This window comes from Ahaetulla prasina, chromosome 3 (assembly GCF_028640845.1).
Source record: "Ahaetulla prasina isolate Xishuangbanna chromosome 3, ASM2864084v1, whole genome shotgun sequence".
Lineage (NCBI taxonomy): Eukaryota > Metazoa > Chordata > Lepidosauria > Squamata > Colubridae > Ahaetulla > Ahaetulla prasina.
This window is the reverse complement of record NC_080541.1, coordinates 205,924,563-205,944,209: the sequence shown is the minus strand read 5'-3', so window position 1 is coordinate 205,944,209 and position 19,647 is coordinate 205,924,563. Positions and strand designations below refer to the sequence as shown.

At 40.9% G+C, this 19,647-nt stretch overlaps 1 protein-coding gene across 6 annotated transcripts in view; it reads left to right on the top strand.

Annotated features, from left to right (window-relative positions):
• The first annotated feature begins 296 nt into the window (after positions 1-296).
• Positions 297-19,647, top strand: part of RIPOR3 (RIPOR family member 3) — a 145,450-nt gene continuing 126,099 nt past the window's right edge. For 3 of the 6 annotated variants that reach the window (XR_009154135.1, XM_058175043.1, XM_058175044.1), the window contains exon 1: positions 297-516. The gene's annotated coding sequence lies outside the window, so the exon portion shown is untranslated. The remainder of the gene's footprint in view (positions 517-19,647) is intronic. The other 3 variants (XM_058175045.1, XM_058175041.1, XM_058175042.1) reach the window with 1 other exon arrangement.

Below are 19,647 nucleotides of genomic sequence, written 5' to 3'. Positions count from 1 at the left end.
CTCGGTGGCGTTGCTGTCCAGGAGGACGGAAAAGCTGCTCGCCTTCCCCGGGTGCCGCTTCAAGGAGATGTAGCAAAGGTAGGAGGTGGGAGGAGGAGGAGGAGGAGGAGGAGAAGGAGCAACAGGCGCGGAGCAGAGGCGGCGACAGCAGGCAGATGCTTCTCGTTCCCGGCCTCGCCACTGCACGCGTCTTTCCAGGAAGAGGCGCCTGGTTCGAGCGAGAAGCTGCGAGGGCTCGATAAAGCTGGCCGCTATCGGGACGTCGCAGGCAGCAAGAAGAGCCCAGCAAAAGGAGGAGCTGCGGGGGGAAACGAGCAAGCGAGCGAAGCGAGTCGCGGGCACATCTCCAAAACCCAGCCGGGAAGGAGGGACGGAGAACAACCCAGAGGGCGTGGAGACCCGGGCTCCCCTCCAACCGTGCTGGAAGCCGCTTGTGCGCTCGGTGGCGTTGCTGTCCAGGAGGACGGAAAAGCTGCTCGCCTTCCCCGGGTGCCGCTTCAAGGAGATGTAGCAAAGGTAGGAGGTGGGAGGGGAGGGGAGCCGAGAAGGAAAGGTGAAGCGGGGCATTTGAGGAGGGGAGGGCGGAGTTTAAGCCTGCCGGAGCCGGTGCCTTACCTGGAAGTTGGGATATGTGTGTGTGTGTGTTGAATTGACCCAGGTCAGGAGAAACTGGCGTAGGATCCCAGACTTGGATCCCAGACTTTTTGATTTAGGGACGTGTTTGGAAGAGAGCGAGAGCGAGAGAAGGAGTCCGGCTGGCTTTTGGAGACAACTCTTAACTCTGTTTTCAAACTGCTTTCTCCACTGGAAAAAAAAACAAAACAAAAAAAACCGATTCCAAATTTCAGCACCTCAATGGGATCATCTGAGCTAGCCGTAGGGACTAACCAGAAAAGACAAAACGCCATAAATTAAGGGTTTCTTGCTGAATGAAAATCCAGCAAGAATAAAGGTAAAGGAAACTCTGTGTTTCATTGGAAGCAAGCAAACAAACAAACAAATCCTCCTGCCAAGATAGAAATGCCGTTATAGCAATTTATAGTGAGGCTACAGTTTGGAAACTATATACAGTCCTGGTCACCACATGTCAGACATGATGCTATAGATGGGGAAGGATGCCAACAAAGCCCAATTAGAAGGATGCTGGGTGATTAGACTGGCTCCCCTTCAAAAAGATTAAAAGGGCTGCCTTTTTAGGATAGCTCAGATGGAAAAGAAGGAAGGGAAGCTATTTAACAGCCTATGAAAGGGTGCTTGGGTGATATGAAAAATGTTTCTAGAGCCAAGTTCTTTTTCCTCACACTGTGAGAACTTGAAGCATCACTAAACACTCAGAACTGAAAGCAAAAGAAGGAATTCTTTGCACAACCTACATTAAACTGCGAAATTTGCTAGCATCAGATGTGGGGGTAGCTATTCCTGGAAAACAGGCTAGGAATGGCTCGTAGACTTGATGATTGTTTAATGCCTGTAGAATGATGAGCATTGTGCCTAATACCAATGAGTAGGAAGGGAGCAAAGATGGGAAGAGGGCTATGGCCCATTTTCTTCAGGTCTGCACTTGGTTGAAAACTAAGCAATGTCAAATGTTGGACTTTCTTATATTCTTTATGTTCTTATATTTTTATATTCTGGGTCCCTTGAAAATATACACTTGGACCAACAAAAATTCTGTTTCTCTGCTTTTGCTGCTCAAGCCTCAAACACAAACCTCCACCAAATAAACTGAGCTAAACTCTTCCATAAAGTCATTTCCAAGTAAATATGCCTGAGGCCACATGCCTTTCCACTTCATACTAAGCTTGAAGATGTATTGACCTGAGGGACTGCAGAAGGATGTGCTGGAAATCACAGAAAAATCATTATTAAGAGTATGCTTAAAATAGACTGTTGGGTCATATTTATTTTGCTTCATGCAGGAATCTTTATTATTCACTCCTTTAAAAGATGAGGAACCAAAGCTAATTGCAGATGTGATCCAGTGGCAAACCAGTGTATTTCTATGCCAAAATATTTTCACTGAGTTTAATAGTATTTGTTGTTAGGTAAATGGGTATAGGATTGGAGCAGCAATACAGAATAAGGATATGTAATGGTGGTTCCAACATCATATTTAATCACAGTTGTGTTAACTGTGATTTGTTGAAGCAAAAGAACATGTCCACCCACGAAGGTCCAATTATGCATATGAATCTTCTTAACTAACTGGGTTGGGGTATTTATTTGTGTATAAAATTTATAGGCTGCCTATCTTGACTCAAGGTTAGATAAGGGTCAACAGAATTCAAGGAGGGGTTGGAGTTAATTTGCTTATTGCTGCATAGGTATTCTGGACTGATCCCTCTTTTAATTCCAACCCCAGATTCTGGCACCCCTTCTACACTACAGTTGCTTAGCTTCACATAGCATGCAAAGCCAAAACAACATCAGACTTACTCTGGATTTGGTTTCCTCAAACCCAGACTAGATTAAATTGGAGTTGAAAGGTTGGTGGTTTGGCATTGTCTTAAAATGTTGTGTGAAATAGACTATTCATTTGGTTGGGCAAAACATTTTATATAAACATCAGGATTTTCCAGGGTGAATCATAACAGGCAAGATGGCAGGTATGTCATTGTTATCAAAGCCCAACCTCTTTGTGGGCATGGCTTGGATTGCAACATTACATCCACCCTCTTGTCAATTTTGATTCCTCCCTACAATCATCTCTGTATGTAAACAAGCAGTTGTGCACTGGGTTTGTGGGAGGGTGTTGTTATGGCTTAGTGATACTGAATAGCCTTAGCTAATGCAACTAGGGAAATACGCAGATTTGCAGGACCAACTCACAATGGCAGATCATCAGGGATATACCATTCTGTTATTTTTAGCTAATATGCCACACATGGGAATTGTCAGGCTTGCTGGCAAAATGTGGCAAAAAATTTTCAGATAGCCAGCTCAACTCAGGATAGTTTGACTTGAATTCAGCTTAAGGCCCTTTGACATACAACATGCTTGGCTAGATAAAAGTATTCATTGTGGATCAGGAAGAAGTCACAAAAACAGCTGATTCACCTCTGTCAACGTGAAATTGTAATTCTGTCTTTATACTAGGTTAATTCCAACACTCCCCCTCCCCTTCCCTTATTTTAATGGACTTTTCCCACTGCCCTTCTTTGCCTTGTATGCCTGTTAATATAACTGACATCTCTGCCCTGAGAAACTCTGACTCTCAACTCCCAGAGAAACCTGTTTCATCCTAGAATGTAGATCTGTTTAATGTAATGAAATGTCTGTGTTGAAACAAAATGCATGGCATGCTAAGAAAGAAATTATAGACTGAAACACACACACAGACATGTATGTGTGCATGCACACACACACACACAAATGCAAACATGGTTTCCTCAACTTAGTGCTCTCCAGATGTGTAAGGCTAATTGCCAAAATTTCCCAACCAACAGCTGGCTGGGGGATTATGACAATTGAAATTGAACACAATGGCTGGGTTTGCACAAAGCATTATAGCTAAAAGACTGGGAAATCTATTTTTCAGTATATTATGGAAACTCGATCATTGTCTTAGCATTGACTTTTTTTTCCATTTGGGCATAGCATCTTACTGTGTTTTGTTCTCCTACAGTTAGAGGTGTGTAGATTGTATGGTGTGAATTCCCCAACGAAATAACACTCCAAGGCTTGAAGTTCCTCAAAGTTCCATTATATTAGAGATGTCATATTGGCACATCTGGGAAAACACGAATCTGAAAGCTTCCAGGTTTTCCCCACCCAAAGGAAAGTCCAAGTCCCTGCCGAGCACCCACATGTCCATCATGTGGTCTAATCAAAGCATCATCAAACTGGAGATGCCTCCCAGTTCCAGCCTTCCAGGTGCAGGGCAAGATGTCCTTGACTCTCTGAGAAAGGAATGTTATTATGACTATATATCACCCATGCTCCATACAATACCATCTCCCGATTTCCCACAGTAGTAAATATGGCAGGACTGAAGGCCCAATGCAAAAGATGGCTTCCAGGTTTGACATACTGTATGAGTTAAACTGCCATTACTAGGAGATCCAGGATTTAACTTTGTCTCTTATTTAAGGAGAAAGTCCCTTATTTAGTATTAATTGTAGTGTTCTTTTTCCTCTGCATGGCAAGGACAGTTTATTGTGATAAATGAAGTGGATAGTAATTCCCAAATGCTTATTCATCTTAAATGTGTTAGTCTTTAGGGTGTCATATGAGACTCTGTTGTTAAAATAAATTCACAGAACTCATTTATCAGTTTCTTGCCTGCTCTTACATTCAGCTTGGATTTCGTTGGATGATGACTGTACCAAGCTTCAGTCCTTTAGTCTAATTTTTTTCCAGCTACGAACCACAAAGAGTCTAGTATCTGGGTCACCAACATGGCACCTTCTAACATGTCCCTTGTCCCCTGCCAGTTCCCTGCCCTGCTTAATTTTATTTATGTTTCATTCTTAGAAGCACAAATGGGAAGCGAACATGTTGCAAAGCAGAGCACCTGTGTGAGTTAAAAACAGTGAAAAACAGTAGCACAACAAATCTCATCCCTATGAAATCAAGGACATGGGAGATGGGTGTCCAAAGGATGGGGCAAAGAAATCTGACAGGAAGGAAAATGATTTGGAAGTAGGTTTAGACCAGTGATGGCTAATCTTTTCTGGACTGAGTGCCCAAAGTGTGCGTGCAAGTGTGCCCAAATCCCCAAAATGCAATGCACGCGTGGCCCTGTGCATGCCTCCCACGCATGTGTGTGTGGCCCCCCACATGTGCCCTGCCCCAATGCATGCATACCTGCCCCCGCACATGCCCCACCTTCATGCATGCATGGGAGAGACCCAAAGACCAGCTGGCTGGTGGGGGGCACGTGTGCATGTGCGGCAGAGCTTAACTGGGGCGACGGCTCACGTGCCATCAGAGAAGGTGCTGTGTGCCACCTCTGGTGGAGATACCTTTAGACTGTCTCTTTCTATAGGACTTTCCTGGAATTGCAGCACAGCAGCTATGGCTGTGTGTTTTCTTTGTTATTATCAGCAATTCTTGGATTTCTTGCAAATTTGAATAAGTGGCTCATTCCTGTTTATGGGATGAAGTCTGGCTCTTCCAACCAAGATGCATTTTGAGGAATGGGCTGCCAGGCATATAGGCATCTATGGGGTTGCTGGGCACAGAACAGTAAGATAACTTGCACTATTGTGTTCTGATGCAAACAAAAATACTTTTTTGAAAGTATGCATTGAAAGTGGACATGCAGATAGATGAAGGGTTTGCCTTGTAACACCGCTGCATTTGGTTAGCAATTTTTCCATTGTTGTGCCTAGCTGTCGTGAATATCCAAAAGGCATTATTTGCAAATCAAAGGGTGAGTGACTGAAGGCTGGTGTTTTGGTTGCCTTCTTGTACAGGACTGATTTATAACTTGGCCACATCTAGCATGGCAACCATTTTGTGAGAGTACTTATAACTCTCAAAAGTCTAGAAACATCCACTGCTTCAGAAAGTTTGGAGAACCTTAGTGTAACAATTAGAACTATTATGTTATTAATAAAGTATAAATAAAGTTATAAAGTAAAGGGTCCCCTCCCACATATGTGCTAGTCGTTCCCGACTCTAGGGGGCAGTGCTCATCTTGGTTTCAAAGCCGAAGAGCCAGCGCTGTCCGAAGACGTCTTCGTGGTCATGTGGCTGGCATGACTAAACGCCAAAGGCGACGGAACCCTGTTAGCTTCTCACCAAAGTGGTCCCTATTTTTCTACTTGCATTTTTTACGTGCTTTCAAACTGCTAGGTTGGCAGAAGCTGGGACAAATAATGGGAGCTCACCCCATTACGCAGCACTAGGGATTTGAACCACTGAACTTCTGACTTTTCGATCGACAAGCTCAGCATCTTAGCCACTGAACCACCACATCCCACATTATGTTATAATTTATAATTACATTATAAAAAGGTAAAGGTAAAGGTTCCCCTCGCACATACGTGCTAGTCGTTGCTGACTCTAGGGGGCGGTGCTCATCTCTGTTACAAAGCCGAAGAGCCAGCGCTGTCCGAAGATGTCTCCGTGGTCATGTGGCTGGCATGACTCAACGCCAAAGGCGCACGGAGCGCTGTTACCTTCCCACCAAAGGTGGTCCCTATTTTTTCTATTTGCATTTTTACGTGCTTTCGAAAGTGCTAGGTTGGCAGAAGCTGGGTCAAGTAACGGGAGCTCACCCCGTTACACGGCAGCACTAGGGATTCGAACCGCTGAGCTGCCGACCTTTCGATCGACAAGCTCAACGTCCTAGCCCCTGAGCCACTGCGTCCCTTTCAACGTAATGATAATTATACGTAATTATAATTATAATTATAAAGTAATTATAATTACATTATAATTTACCTCTATTCCTGATCACATATTCGCTATGTCCCATTTTCGGCACCACAGTTCAGAGAATGTGGACCAGGCCAAGGAGAGAGTAATGAGGATGATTTTGGGGGGCAGAAGATCAAGAATGGTGGAAACTGCTAGAGATGGTTAGTCTTGAGAAATGGTGACTGAAAAATGATGACTAAAAATTTAGCTATGAGAAAGGACATATTTTAAGAAGGTCAAGCTATGTTCTCCCTCATTACAGAAAACAGAATATCAAATAATGGATTCAGCTTCCAAGTTTATGTTAGAACAAAACTTCCTAACAGTAAGAACAGTTTAACCATGGAACCAATTATCTAGTGAGATAATGCTCCAAAGGTTAAATTACCCAACTGCATCTTTAATTTGGATTTCTTCACTGAGCAGAGCATTGGACTTGGGGGGATTAATAGCCCTTTCCAATTCTATGATTCTATGTCATCTGTTTCTGTTTTAGTGACATAGCTCTAAACAGAGAAGACAGTAAATTAGCCTCAAGTAGAAGGACAGCCTAGAATTCTGTGGCTCTGTGATTTTCTCTCCCAGTCCAGCTCCTATTTGTCACAGAGAGGAAACCATAGAGGTAGAATATAGCAATGCGCGTTGTAGTAAGTTTGCTCTTCCAAAGTGGAGAGCAGCTTGGGAGAGTAGTGATGATCAACCATCCCTCAGTATGGTGGAAAAAGAGAACCTCCTGCATCATTTTGATCGGCACGGATCAAAATTTCACTGGGGCTCATTGCAGAGTTAGATGTTCTGCTGTGGACCTTAATGCTTGTTCAGATACTTTCGGCTCTCTGTTTTAATTCTCTTATATTGCTAATAATAATATATAATAATAATAGGGACACGGTGGCTCAATGGCTAAGAGTACATTATAGTGATAAAGTTAAATTAAATGGAACTGGGAAGGAAGGGAGGGAGGGAGGGATAGAGGGGCCGGGAGGGAAGGGAAGGGAAAGGAAAGGAAAGGAAAGTCCAACCATATAGTGGCCATTTAGTCTCAATATGGGATTAACAACACAAAAGCTTTTTATTAAGACTGCCCATGTAGAAACACATGGTTTCTCTAGTGGTGCTGGGATAGGAAAGATATCCAACAGGAGATGAATCTGACAGGAGTCTTCTTTGTACCTAACCCCTTTCTCAGACTATCAGTATAGCTTTTTCTTCATGCTCATTGCACCAGCTAGACATAAAGCAGCCATAAATAGAATAAGGCTCAGATAAAGGAGAAATACAACTACCAGGATTTAAAGACACAGGATCAAAAATAAGAAGAATGTGATAATAGAAGAAATAATACCATTGTTTCAGGTGTGGTATTCACTTACCTTCGCTACTGGTTCACAAATGTGAGCGTACATGTGCAGAGCGCTTGTGCAGAGCATCAAAAATGGGATGTGATGACGTCTGGGTGGGTGGCTGCAGCTTCCGCTACCGGTTCGCCCAAACTGGATAGAACTGGCTGAATACCACCACTACATTGTTTATGGAAATTCTACCCCAAAGGGAACTGAGCTCTTATCCTGCCTTCTCACCATTTCTGAACCTTTGACACAAGTGTTCCAGGTGAAACTGTTCATTTCTACAGCTATTTATTTTCCTGTTTAAACCTATTAAATACAGGATTTATTTTTCTGTTCAACGTAATTATTAGAATCTCGAGTTCTATTACATAGGGAAGAAGTTGGCAGTCTTCTCAAGCGCAAGATACTATTTGTATCAAATCACCCCATAGATAATGTAAAAATGCTTTTAGTTTTTCAAGAAACAAAATCATCCCTGTGGTCTGAGGTGAGCTCACATGAGAATAATGTCATGAAAAGATATTTATTTATTTGATTGATTGATCGATTCAATTCTCACCCTCTTTCCCAATCTAAAAGTGTTGCTATATGGACAATTCGTAATATTAAACCAGTTTTAAAAGAATGGTTCAGGATGTCAGATATAAAGAATTAGGACAAAATCTGTGCAGGTAAAAAAAAATTAGGCTGGGATCTAATAGTCTCTTAGAAAGATAGTCTTCAAAACATTTTACCCACATTTCCCTGAAAATAAGACTGGGTCTTATATTAATTTTTGCTCCAAAACACGCATTAGGGTTTATTTTCCAGTTAAGTCTTATTTTTTGGAGAAATACGGTACTAAATGCATCTGTCCGGCTGACAATCTTAACTGGGGCTTATTTTTGGGGTAGAACTTATATTACGAAGATCCTGAAAAATCATGCTAGGGCTTATTTTCTGGTTGGGTCTTATTTTCAGGAAATATGGTAGCGTCTCGCACTTTCTGAGCTATAGTGATGGAATGACTTGCATAGACAAGCACGCACCTTTTGTGGAATAGCAGAAGAGCTTAAATTAGAAAAAAGAAACACTTTTGTTGCTATGTTAAGTAATTAGGAGACCTGCCCTGTAATCCAGGAACATACTAGTAAATCCTGATCTATTTCTGTCAACTTTGTATTTATCTCAAAACAGAAACTTTTGTAGTATGGGGTAAACTTATATGCATAAATCCAAGCTGTTTACATTATTGTTACTTTTTAGTATTATATAACTATTTACTTTAAAATATTTACGAGGTCTTGGATCAGAATTCAGCAACATTTTATTGGGGAGCGTTTCCCCCCCCTTCCTATTTTAAAACAACATTTTTGATAAACCTGCATAAGTGAACATTGAATCAGTCATATAAAAACCGTATTATCCCGGGGGAAAATAAAGCCTAACTGAATGCTTTAGTGAGATGTGTGAACTTAGATTTGGTGTATTGTAAACAGGTCATTCATGCACTGTTAAGATACTAACAGTTGCCTTGTTGCTTTCTTATAACATGTCTTTATATGTATAAACTGGACTGGGTGGGGTAAATGTTCAAAGAAACATTTAGGATTTTTGTTTTCTAAGGAACAGAACAAGCAAATAATGAAAACATAACAACAAATGAGCCACAGGAAATGTACTAAAACTTTAACACTGCAAATCTTGAATAAGTATTGCAATGGAAAGTAAAAAATGTATACCGTATCTATAAAATATTAGAAACACACACATACATACACACAGTATACCAACCTACTTACCTACCTACATCCCTATATATATACATACATGGCAGGTGGACCAAGGCAGTCATAGAATGGATTCCACTTGATAAAAAGCACCCATGAAAGAGACCTAAAGCAAGATGGATTGACAACATCAGCAAATATTGTGGAGTCAGTTGGAAAAAGAAAGCTTAGAACTGTATTGGTTGTAAACATGTAGAAGATGCCTTCAGTGGATAGACAGGCTAGAATGATGATGATGTTGATACATACATACATACATACACCAAAGAGGAGTCTAATAAGAAAAAAAATACTTCTTAGGCATACACAGAGGTGGGTTTCAGCAAATTCTGACCAGCTCTGAAGAACCGGTAGCAGAAATTTTGAGTAGTTCGGAGAACCGGTAATAAAAATTCTGACTGGCCCCACCCCCATCTATTATCTGTCTCCCAGGTCCCAGCTGATTGGGAGGAAATGGGGATTTTGCAGTAACCTTCCCTTGGATTGGAGAGGGAATGGAGATTTTACAGTATCCTTCCCCTGCCACGCCCACCAAGCCATGCCTACCAAGCCATGCCACAGAACCGGTAGTAAAAATTTTGAAACCCACCACTGGACATACATGTGGAGAAAAAATTGTTTGGGCTTCAGTAACATAGTAGTGCCCACCATTTTGACTTTTTTGACGCCACCTGGTAGGTTCTTGCTTCTATTTCAATGACAGGAATCATGGAGAATCAGGAATCAATGTCGTTTGCCTAACCCGTTCCAAAAAAGACAGATGGCAATATAATATTTCAATGGCCCAATGAATCATTTGTTCATTTTTTTTAATGAAGTAACACAAACAGTAAGCTACCAGCATCTCTTTGGGTTTTTGTAATAATGGAATCCTGCATTGGGCACTGGGTTGGACTAGATGATCTCCATGATCCATTCTATTCTCTGGTGAGAAATATTTGGACAATCTCCTCTGCAATGTTCTGTCTGAGTAGTCTCCCTGAAAGGATTGGCAACATTTCTGGTGGAAATCAAGATTTCTTTGCCAGTTGGCAACCAACATCAATTTTAATTAAGCCATGGTCTGAATCGTACCCAGTTTTATTCACATGAGAAATAAATCCCCCTATTTTTGCTTCCAATTTCTCTTTTCCAGTTTTATCATTGTTCTGCTGCTGTTTGATAAATGTTGCAGAAAAACAGAGGAGAATTGCTTCATTTGTTAGTTGTGTGACTCTTTTTTAAAAAAACGTCCTTTCCTCAGTTTTACCAATAGAAAAAGTCTATTTCTATGTAGGTAGTGAATACAAATCTTTGTGAACGTTATGATAATAATATATAGATAAACAGACCATGGTTTGTTGCAAGATGTAAACAGCTCAATATGTGAACCCAGTAACTGGTCATAGTAGGAAACATTTCCCTCCAATTGCAACAGGAATTTGTTGTACATTGTTAGGATATTTTTAATGTACCTGGGGAACCTGACTGGCATTTCCTTTTCCTTTTTATAGGATTTTGATGGATGGATGTGCTGGGAATAGAATTTGAGATGTGAGCTTTGAGGATAGTAAATTCTGCTTCTCACAATCACCTCCCAGAATGTTTGACATTTGTTTAGCCAAAGAATCAGGACACGAAAACAGTATATTTGAATATAATTACTCAGGAGTTTTTCTGGGTAAATTCCATATAGGAAAGGTTGGAAAAAGATTTCAGGCATGTCTGCAGTGTCTACTTAATGTAGTACAGACGTGACTTTAGCAAAAATTTAAGAGGAAGTAGATTGGCAGAATGTCAGGCAATTATTTGGCCTAGTCTGAACTTTGGAATGAAAAGTACAGTATATGATATTTCATGAATAAAGAACCTTTAAATAAGGACCAGTTGGGGCACTGACCAAGTCACTTCTGGGTTGAAAAAGGTTTAGCCGGTGACATCTCCGTTGCCCAAGGCCCGCCAGTTGGGGGCTCCTTTCATGTCCCCAGCAGGAGCTGGAGCGAAGAACAGGAGCTCACCCTGTCCCACAGCAACACTTGGGCCTCAAACATGAGCTTCCTGCTTATCAAGCTAGCATCCTAACCATGCGAGTCACCGTGGTCCTGCCTAGGGATAGTGGACAATCTACTGGATATGTAGACTGCCTTGTCCCATTGGAATATCTAAACCCAGCTACTGAGAGAACATCACAAGATGAGAATTAGTTGATCTTCTCAAGAAAACAGGGTTGTACTCAGAGACTTTTGTACCAGAGTTAGGAAAATCCATTTTCTGATGTGCTGTTTGCTTCAAATACATTCCCCTTGTCAATTAGCTTTCCACAAGCTGATTTTCTATTCTGGAAATTTTCAGGGTGGCTTTAAAGTCTTTACCGTCCTAATTTCTATGTGACAATGAAAAAGTAGTAGCAGAAATTTATTTTGGTCAGCCACTGAGACTTGACTTTTGCAGATAATTACATTTTTTTTGCTTTTCTAATGGAAATATTAAAGGAGGAGGATAGGAAAGGAATTGATGCCTTTTGAACTTTAGTCCTAGAGAAGACTCATAGGAAAACCATTGGCCAGTTAAGAAAACCAAAATGGATAGCTTGTTAAACAAATCAACTCAGCATTTCACTTGAAGCACAAATGGCCAGGCTAAAATTATTCTACTTCAGAAACATTATGCAAAGACCCAGCTCTCTGGAAAAGGTCAGAGGAAAGAGAAGAGAAAAACCAGCAGCAAGTTGGATGGTTACAGTGACCATTGGGAGACCTGAAAGAAAAGGTTAGGAATGGTATCTACGAGTTGAAAATGACAGGATTGCACAAAATCACATAATCAATAGAAATAAGAAAGAAAGAAAGAAAGAAAGAAAGATGGAAGGAAGGAAGGAAGGAAGGAAGGAAGGAAGGAAGGAAGGAAGGAAGGAAGGAAGTGTCGTATCCCACTCCTCCGCTGACGGCCGGGTCAGGGAAATCCGAATCAGGTGTGCCTCTGCAGCTCTGCCAAAGTCCTAGCAAAGTCCTCAGGGCAGGCAGGAGACCAGAAAGTGACTTCAGCAAGATATGTTTAGACTTTGCCTGACTCAGAGAATGCCAGAAAGCAGATCCTTTATATAGGCCATGGGGTGTGGCTCCATGACTCAGCACTTATCCAGGCCTGCCCCTCCCTTCCTTCTGTTGCCTCCGCCTATCAAGTCTTCTGGCGTGAGGGTCACTCCAGTCGGCAGCTGTTGGCACAGACCTCCTCAGGCTCACATGCTGTGGAGGAGGGGGAGGGGTCTAGTTGCTCCGTTTGCCTGGGCATGGAGCCAGAGCTGGGGGCTGGAGATATTTCCTCCTCTTCAGCCTGTCTGGGCATGGAGCCAGGGCTGGGGCCGGGAGGCATACTAGAACATTCCTCCGTGTTCGGAAGCAGATAAGAAGGCCCCGGCTGTGGTGAGATTGGGCGAGACACAACAGGAAGGAAGGAAGGAAGGAAGGAAGGAAGGAAGGAAGGAAGGAAGGGAAACAAAAGGACAGGACAGAAAAGGAAAGGAAAGGAAAGGAGGAAAGGAAAGGAAAAGAGAAAAGAAAGGAAAGGAAAAGAAAGGAGGAAAGGAAAGGAAAGGAAAGGAAAGGAAAAGAAAGGAAAGGAAAAAAGAACTGGCCTTAGAACTCAGGGTACATGCTTTCTAGGTTTTTTTTCTTTTTTAAACATTACATTCTGAAGAAAAAGAGAAAGAAGGTAATGCCTTCCATTGCAATGTGATACAAGTTCTCCGTCAATTTAATTCCTTTCAAATCCTTTCATATACATGCATTTTCTGTTTGTTACCCAGAGATAGGGAGCTATATAAATGTGATAAATAGAAGATGATAAATACAGCAGTAGCCAAAATTGTGGAAAGCTTTTGGAAAAAGTGTATTTTTGAGGTTTGATGGCTAATAACACCACTTTTTTTTGGAGTTTCAAGATAATCCTATTCCACTGCTGGAATGGCCTGAGAATAGCCCAGACCCAATTGAAAATCTATGGAGCCAACTAAAGAAACTTGTTAGTCAGAAACGACCCAGCAATAAAACCCAGTTAATAGAAACAATCATTCAATCTTGGTTTCACATTATAACAGCTGCGGAACTAAAAGACCTGGTTCACTGCGTGGGAAGATGTTGTAAGGCCGTAATTCATGCTAAAGGTTACCCAACTAAGTATTAACAGATATGGTGATAATTTTTGTATATCTCGTTTTTTTCTAAGTATTTTATGCTTCTTCTTTATACTGTAACTGCTATTCTAATAACAAATCCTTCATAAAAGTTATCGCATTACATTCTTGATTAAATTATCTTTCCATTGATATAATAATTTTATGGTACTACTAAAAAAGTGATGTTATTAGCTAGTTTTAGAAAATACACTTTTTCCAAAAGGTTTCCACAATTTTGGCCACTACTGTAGACAGACAGACAGACAGATAGACATACAGTTGAGTTCTTAATGGTTGATCTCGGAGAAGCAAGGGCATAATATACTGAATTCTTCTTGAAAGAAGAAACTGAATTTCAGTTTATTCACCTAAAATAATCACTTAGGACCAGCTATGTGCTCCTGACAAGGTACCAGAATAGTTTGAATTGCAGGTCCCTGGAGCCCAGTCCAATATTCAGCAAAGTCTACCTAGAAATGACCGAGCCAAAGTGGTGTGACCTCTTGTGCAAATTAGTGTCTCCATGGTATGAAACAAAGTGGAATCTAAGAATCACATGTTCATTAGGAATTGACTCTGAGCCATAGCTGATACCAGTGGGAAATGGATTGCTTCAAAATAATTCAAATTGGAAGTATTTTATACTGTACGTAAAGTGTAAGAATCCTGTGCTTGTTCTGACTCTTGTAAAACTGGAAATAGCCCATGTCAGGAATCACTGCAGAACAAGTTGCTGTTCCTGAAGGGCATTAATGCATTATTCAATTGCTTTGTGTTGAGAGACAGGGGAAGATTGCAAATGTTTTTGGTTTTTTTTACTTGTGAATGCCTCAGGGTTCAATACAAGCCCTTCCACTCAACATCTTCAGGAAACTGCTAGGTGAGATTATCAATATGTGAATGGTACACAATTCTACAACTCTACTCTGGGTTGTGCAGGTGATATTGTCAATGTACTGATCCAGTATCTGGAGGCTATTCAGGTGTGGATGAGAAGGAATTGACTTTTTCTCAACCCCGACAAGTCTGTTTCAGTGGGTCAGGGATACTGGTGCACAACTTGGGAATCTTCCTGGACTCACAGTTCCTGCTACTGCTTGATGAATTGGTGGCAACTGTGACCAGGAAAGCCTTTGCACAGGTTCAGCTGGTGCACCAGTTGTGTCCCTTCCATAACTGGGAGGCTGTTCAGATGATCACTGACTTACAACTCAACTCATAGAGGGACTTTGGCAAAGGGCCTGCCCTGGAAGACCATCTGGGAGCTACAGTTGGTTCAACATGCAACAGTGTAAGCAGTTGTGATTGCTCAACAACAGGCTGTGCATCCAGGGTCAAAAAACAAAGATGGCTGCCACAGTGATGTGATTGAGGCTCTGCCCATTTTTTACCTGCTCTACAGTATGTCGCTTGTAAAGAGAAGGTTTATAAAATTGGCTCTTTGAAAGAGGGAACAGACCAAGGAGAGTGCATTGGCAGTCAGTACATTTTGCACGTAGCAAATCAGCCAACCAACTGTTGGAAGGAAAATCCATCTGGTTCAATTCCAAGCTTGGATAAAGATGCTGGAAACAACATGGAGGCTGATTGGAAAGATGGTTTTGGAAACCACCAGGGTTTGTGGTTCGGGTGCAGCTGACAAAATGGAGTTGAGAGTGGGTGGGTTTTTATACCTTCTTTGGGCTTAGTATTTGAGCTTCCTGTTCCTGTGCAAGAATATGTCCTCTAATATTCTATTGGCTGTTGTCAGATTCCTATGGGGTCATGTAGGCAGTGGTGGGATTCAGACGGTTTGCACCACTTCAGGAGAACCAGTTGTTAACTTTCTGAGCAGTTTGGCAAACTGGTTGTTGGAAGAAATCATTAGGGCAGAGAACCGGTTGTTAAATTACTTGAATCCCACCACTGCATATAGGGGTTACGTAGGGGTCATAGCTGGCTCTAGAGGGAAAAGAGGAAATGCAAATCCTAGGTGTTTGTCTGAGTTTAGACTGCTCTGGGGGATACAATGTCTGAAATACCCTTAGGAGATTGTGCAATGTAGTGAGCTCTGCATCTTCTGCTAAATGGTAGTGGGTTAGTCCTATTATGTCCTGAAGGGTCATGTCCTGTTTTTAATCCCATCACACTGAAGCTGAAGGTCTTTTGTTTTGTAGACAGGATGGTCCAATCTTTCTTAATGGGCACAAAATACCTGCTTGGGGGGGGAACGCTATTAAAAAAGAGTGAGTCTGCTTCCTGCCTCTTAAAAAAAACATGTTGCTCCATTTCTCATTTACAGAAATATAATATTCTGCCTTTTTAAATATTCCTCAAAGTATTTCATTCTTCTAGGGGTGGGGCTTCCCACAGAAGCAACCTATTTACCTATCTCATTCAATAGGTGCAGTAAAAATATTTATATAGGCCTCTCAGAAAGACGGGGTGATTGTTTGCTATTTGACAGTAGCTTTAGTTTGGTTTTGGTGGGGGTTTTTTTGTTTTTTTTTTTGGCTAAGTGTGTCATGTAATCAGGAAAAAGTCCAGGCTTCTTTCGCTCATTTCACCATCTAAGCTTTTCTGTCATTGTTTTACGCTCAAATGGTAACAATCACAACTGAGTTGCTATGTTTGAACAAGCAGCAGCATTAAAGTGTAAGTCTAACTATCTGAAACATTTCTGAAATTTAAACATTCCCAAAGCTTATTTTTTTCAAAATACAGAAGACTCAACAGAAACATACATGCTGTTGTGAAGATAGCAATGGTGGAGAAACGTCTTCCTGATCAAACACATCTGGACCGAACCCTCCTTCCTGTAGTTCACTTTCTCTTTTCATGGACAACAATTATGATCTGCACCCTTGTATAATGTTTGGCATTCCCTGGCTGGGAATTACATGGCCAGATGTGTTACTAGAGAAACAATCTAAATAGAAAAACACGTTTTCCAATTCTCTGCTCACCCCCAATGATGGTAATTAGAAAAATTGCATTTATGTTTCAGAATTTACGTATGTCCGCGTGAAAGAATGTGCAAGAGATTAGGTGGACTGTACTGTCCTACATCTGTTAACATTTTAAATTTCTCATGCAACAATTAAAATATGCTGCAGTGGCTACATGACTTATGTCCCTGTGAGACAGTTTTATTCAATCCTGGAATGATTTTCGAAAACTTTTATTTTTTTAAAAAATGTGCCTTTTGTAGGAGCAGCTTTATTGTGCCCATACACACCCAATGGGCTGAGCGGCAAAGGGACATAAAGCAAGAAAATACTTTTGAAATACCCTCAAGATGACGAAATCTTAAAACGTTAAATTCTAAATGTTATTGGATATTGAGAAGAAAGCAACTTTACTTTTTTTTTTTTTTTAAAAAGGAAGCATTTCCATTCTTGGACATTCTTACCCTGGGAGAAGAAGTAAATATAACTATACTACATTGTGAATATCATTTCTAGGTCATATTTGTTACATTTATATAGGTATGTGTTACAGTTGCTGCACCACAAAGTGCTAGTCTGTCATGTACAGGAAGAGAGTAGGTTTTGAAAATCTAAACAGGAGCTTCAGATGGGTTCCATTTTTAGTTTGCCAAGTGTTCCATGTCCTATTTTCTGTGCTCAAACGAGGGCATTCTAATCTATTTGCAAGCCTTTAAAATGTAAATTCCCTTCTGAACCAGCAATAGTAGCATATAGCCCCTGAAACCCATTTTGCAGATGCCAGAATGTTTACCCAAGACTGCATTTCAATTTGGTAGAAATTGTCTAATTTCAAGCTCACCATTTGCTAGATTTGAGCTGTTTCAAAAGGCAACTGGAATTTTCTTTGTTTTGATTGAAGACATTTTGCTTCTCATCCAAGAAGCTTCTTTAGTTCTGACTCAGTCAGTTCAGTCAAAACTGAAGAAACTTCTAGGATGAGAAGCCTTCAAGCAAAACAAGGAAAGTCTAGTTGCCTTTTGAAAAAAAATACCTTTGGGACACCCTTGACCCGGACAACTGAGAATCTCTATAGACACTTTTATATGTTTATTTTGCAAAAGGAATTCTCCCAAAGGGGATTCGAGTTATGCTATTAACTTTAGTATATGTTACTACTCTATAACTTCCAGAAGATGAAAATGGCATGGAGGGATGTCTGCCAGGAAATAAAAAAAGACAAGACAATAGTACTTGTGACTGAACAATTCAAGTTCCACCATTTTTTCCCAATGCAAAGCCATCTTGATTTTTTTGTCATCTTCATGTACGCGCATCATTGGTGGCATGTTCTGGTCTACCCAATATCAGGAACAAAGACCAAGGTACCCTCAGGATCATCACAAATAGAATAGAATAGAATAGAATAGAATAGGATAGGATAGGATAGAATAGGATAGAATAGAATAGAATTTTTTTATTGGCCAAGTCTGATTGGACACACAAGGAATTTGTCTTTGATGCATACACTCTCAGTGTACATAAAAGAAAAGATACCTTCATCAAGAATCATAAGATACAACACTTAATGATAGTCAGGGTACAAATAAGCAATCAAATCATATTAGGAAACTAATATGGACACAGCTCTTTCAGTAACAACAGCTCTTTATTAGTAGACCAGTACAACCCAACAGAGTGCTAGTCTGGCAGTGTCCTCTTTTATAAAGGGCTGCCAGATGGCTTAACCAATGAGCTTTAAGTATTTTCCCACCTTTTTGGAGGACCTGAGTGAAACCTACAGCTCACTCTTTATGTGGTACATAACAGGAACAGTCAATATAAATCGTAAGGATACCAGCAACAAGGTTTCAGTCATACAGTCATAAGTGGGAGGAGATGGGTAATAGGAACGATGAGAAGATTAATAGTAGTGCAGACTTAGTAAATAGTTTGACAGTGTTGAGGGAATTATTTGTTTAGCAGAATGATGGCGTTCAAGAAAAAACTGTTATTGTGTCTAGTTGTTCTGGTGTGCAGTGCTCTTTAGCGTCGTTTTGAGGGTAGGAGTTGAAACAATTTATGTCCAAGATGTGAGGGGTCTGTAAATATTTTCACAGCTCTCTTTTTGATTCGTACAGTATACGGGTCTTCAATGGAAGGCAGGTTGGTAGTATTTGTTTTTTCTGCAGTTCTAATTATCCTCTGAAGTCTGTGTCTGTCTTGTTGGGTTGCAGAACCGAACCAGACAGTTATAGAGGTTCAGATGACAGACTCAATAATTCCTCTGTAGAACTGTATCAGCAGCTTCTTGGGCAGTTTGAGCTTTCTGAGTTGGCACAGAAAGAACATTCTTGTGCTTTTTTGATGATGTTTTTGAAGTTAGGTGTCCATTTTAGATCTTGTGATACGATAGAACCTAGAAATTTATAATAATAATATAACAACAGAGTTGGAAGGGACCCTGGAGGCCTTCTAGTCCAACCCCCTGCCCAGGCAGGAAACCCTACACCATCTCAGTCAGATGGTTATCCAACATTTTCTTAAAAATTTCCAGTGTTGGAGCATTCACAACTTCTGCAGGCAAGTCGTTCCACTTATTAATTGTTCTAACTGTCAGGAAATTTCTCCTTAGTTCTAAGTTGCTTTTTTCCTTGATCAGTTTCCACCCATTGAAGGTCTTTACTGTCGATACTGTGTTGTCTAGTATTATAAGAGGTGGTAGTATGGGAGGGTTTCTCCTAAAGTCTACCACCATTTATACAGTTTTGAGTGTGTTCAGTTCCAGATTGTTCTAGTTGCACCACAAGGCTAGTTGTTCAACCTTCCGTCTCGACATCATTGTCTCGAATGAGACCGATCACTGTTGTGTCATCTGTGAACTTCAGTAGTTTAACAGATAGTTCATTTGAGATGCAGTCATTGGTATATAGAGAGAAGAGAAGTGGAGAGAGCACACAGCCTTGGGGGGGCCCTGTGGTAATTGTACCGGTATCTGATGTGATTCTGCTTAGCTGCTTCCTGTCTGTTAGAAAGCTTATGATCCACTCACAGGTATGTTCAGGTACCACTAGCCGGTTTAGCTTAGTTAAAAGAATGTCTGG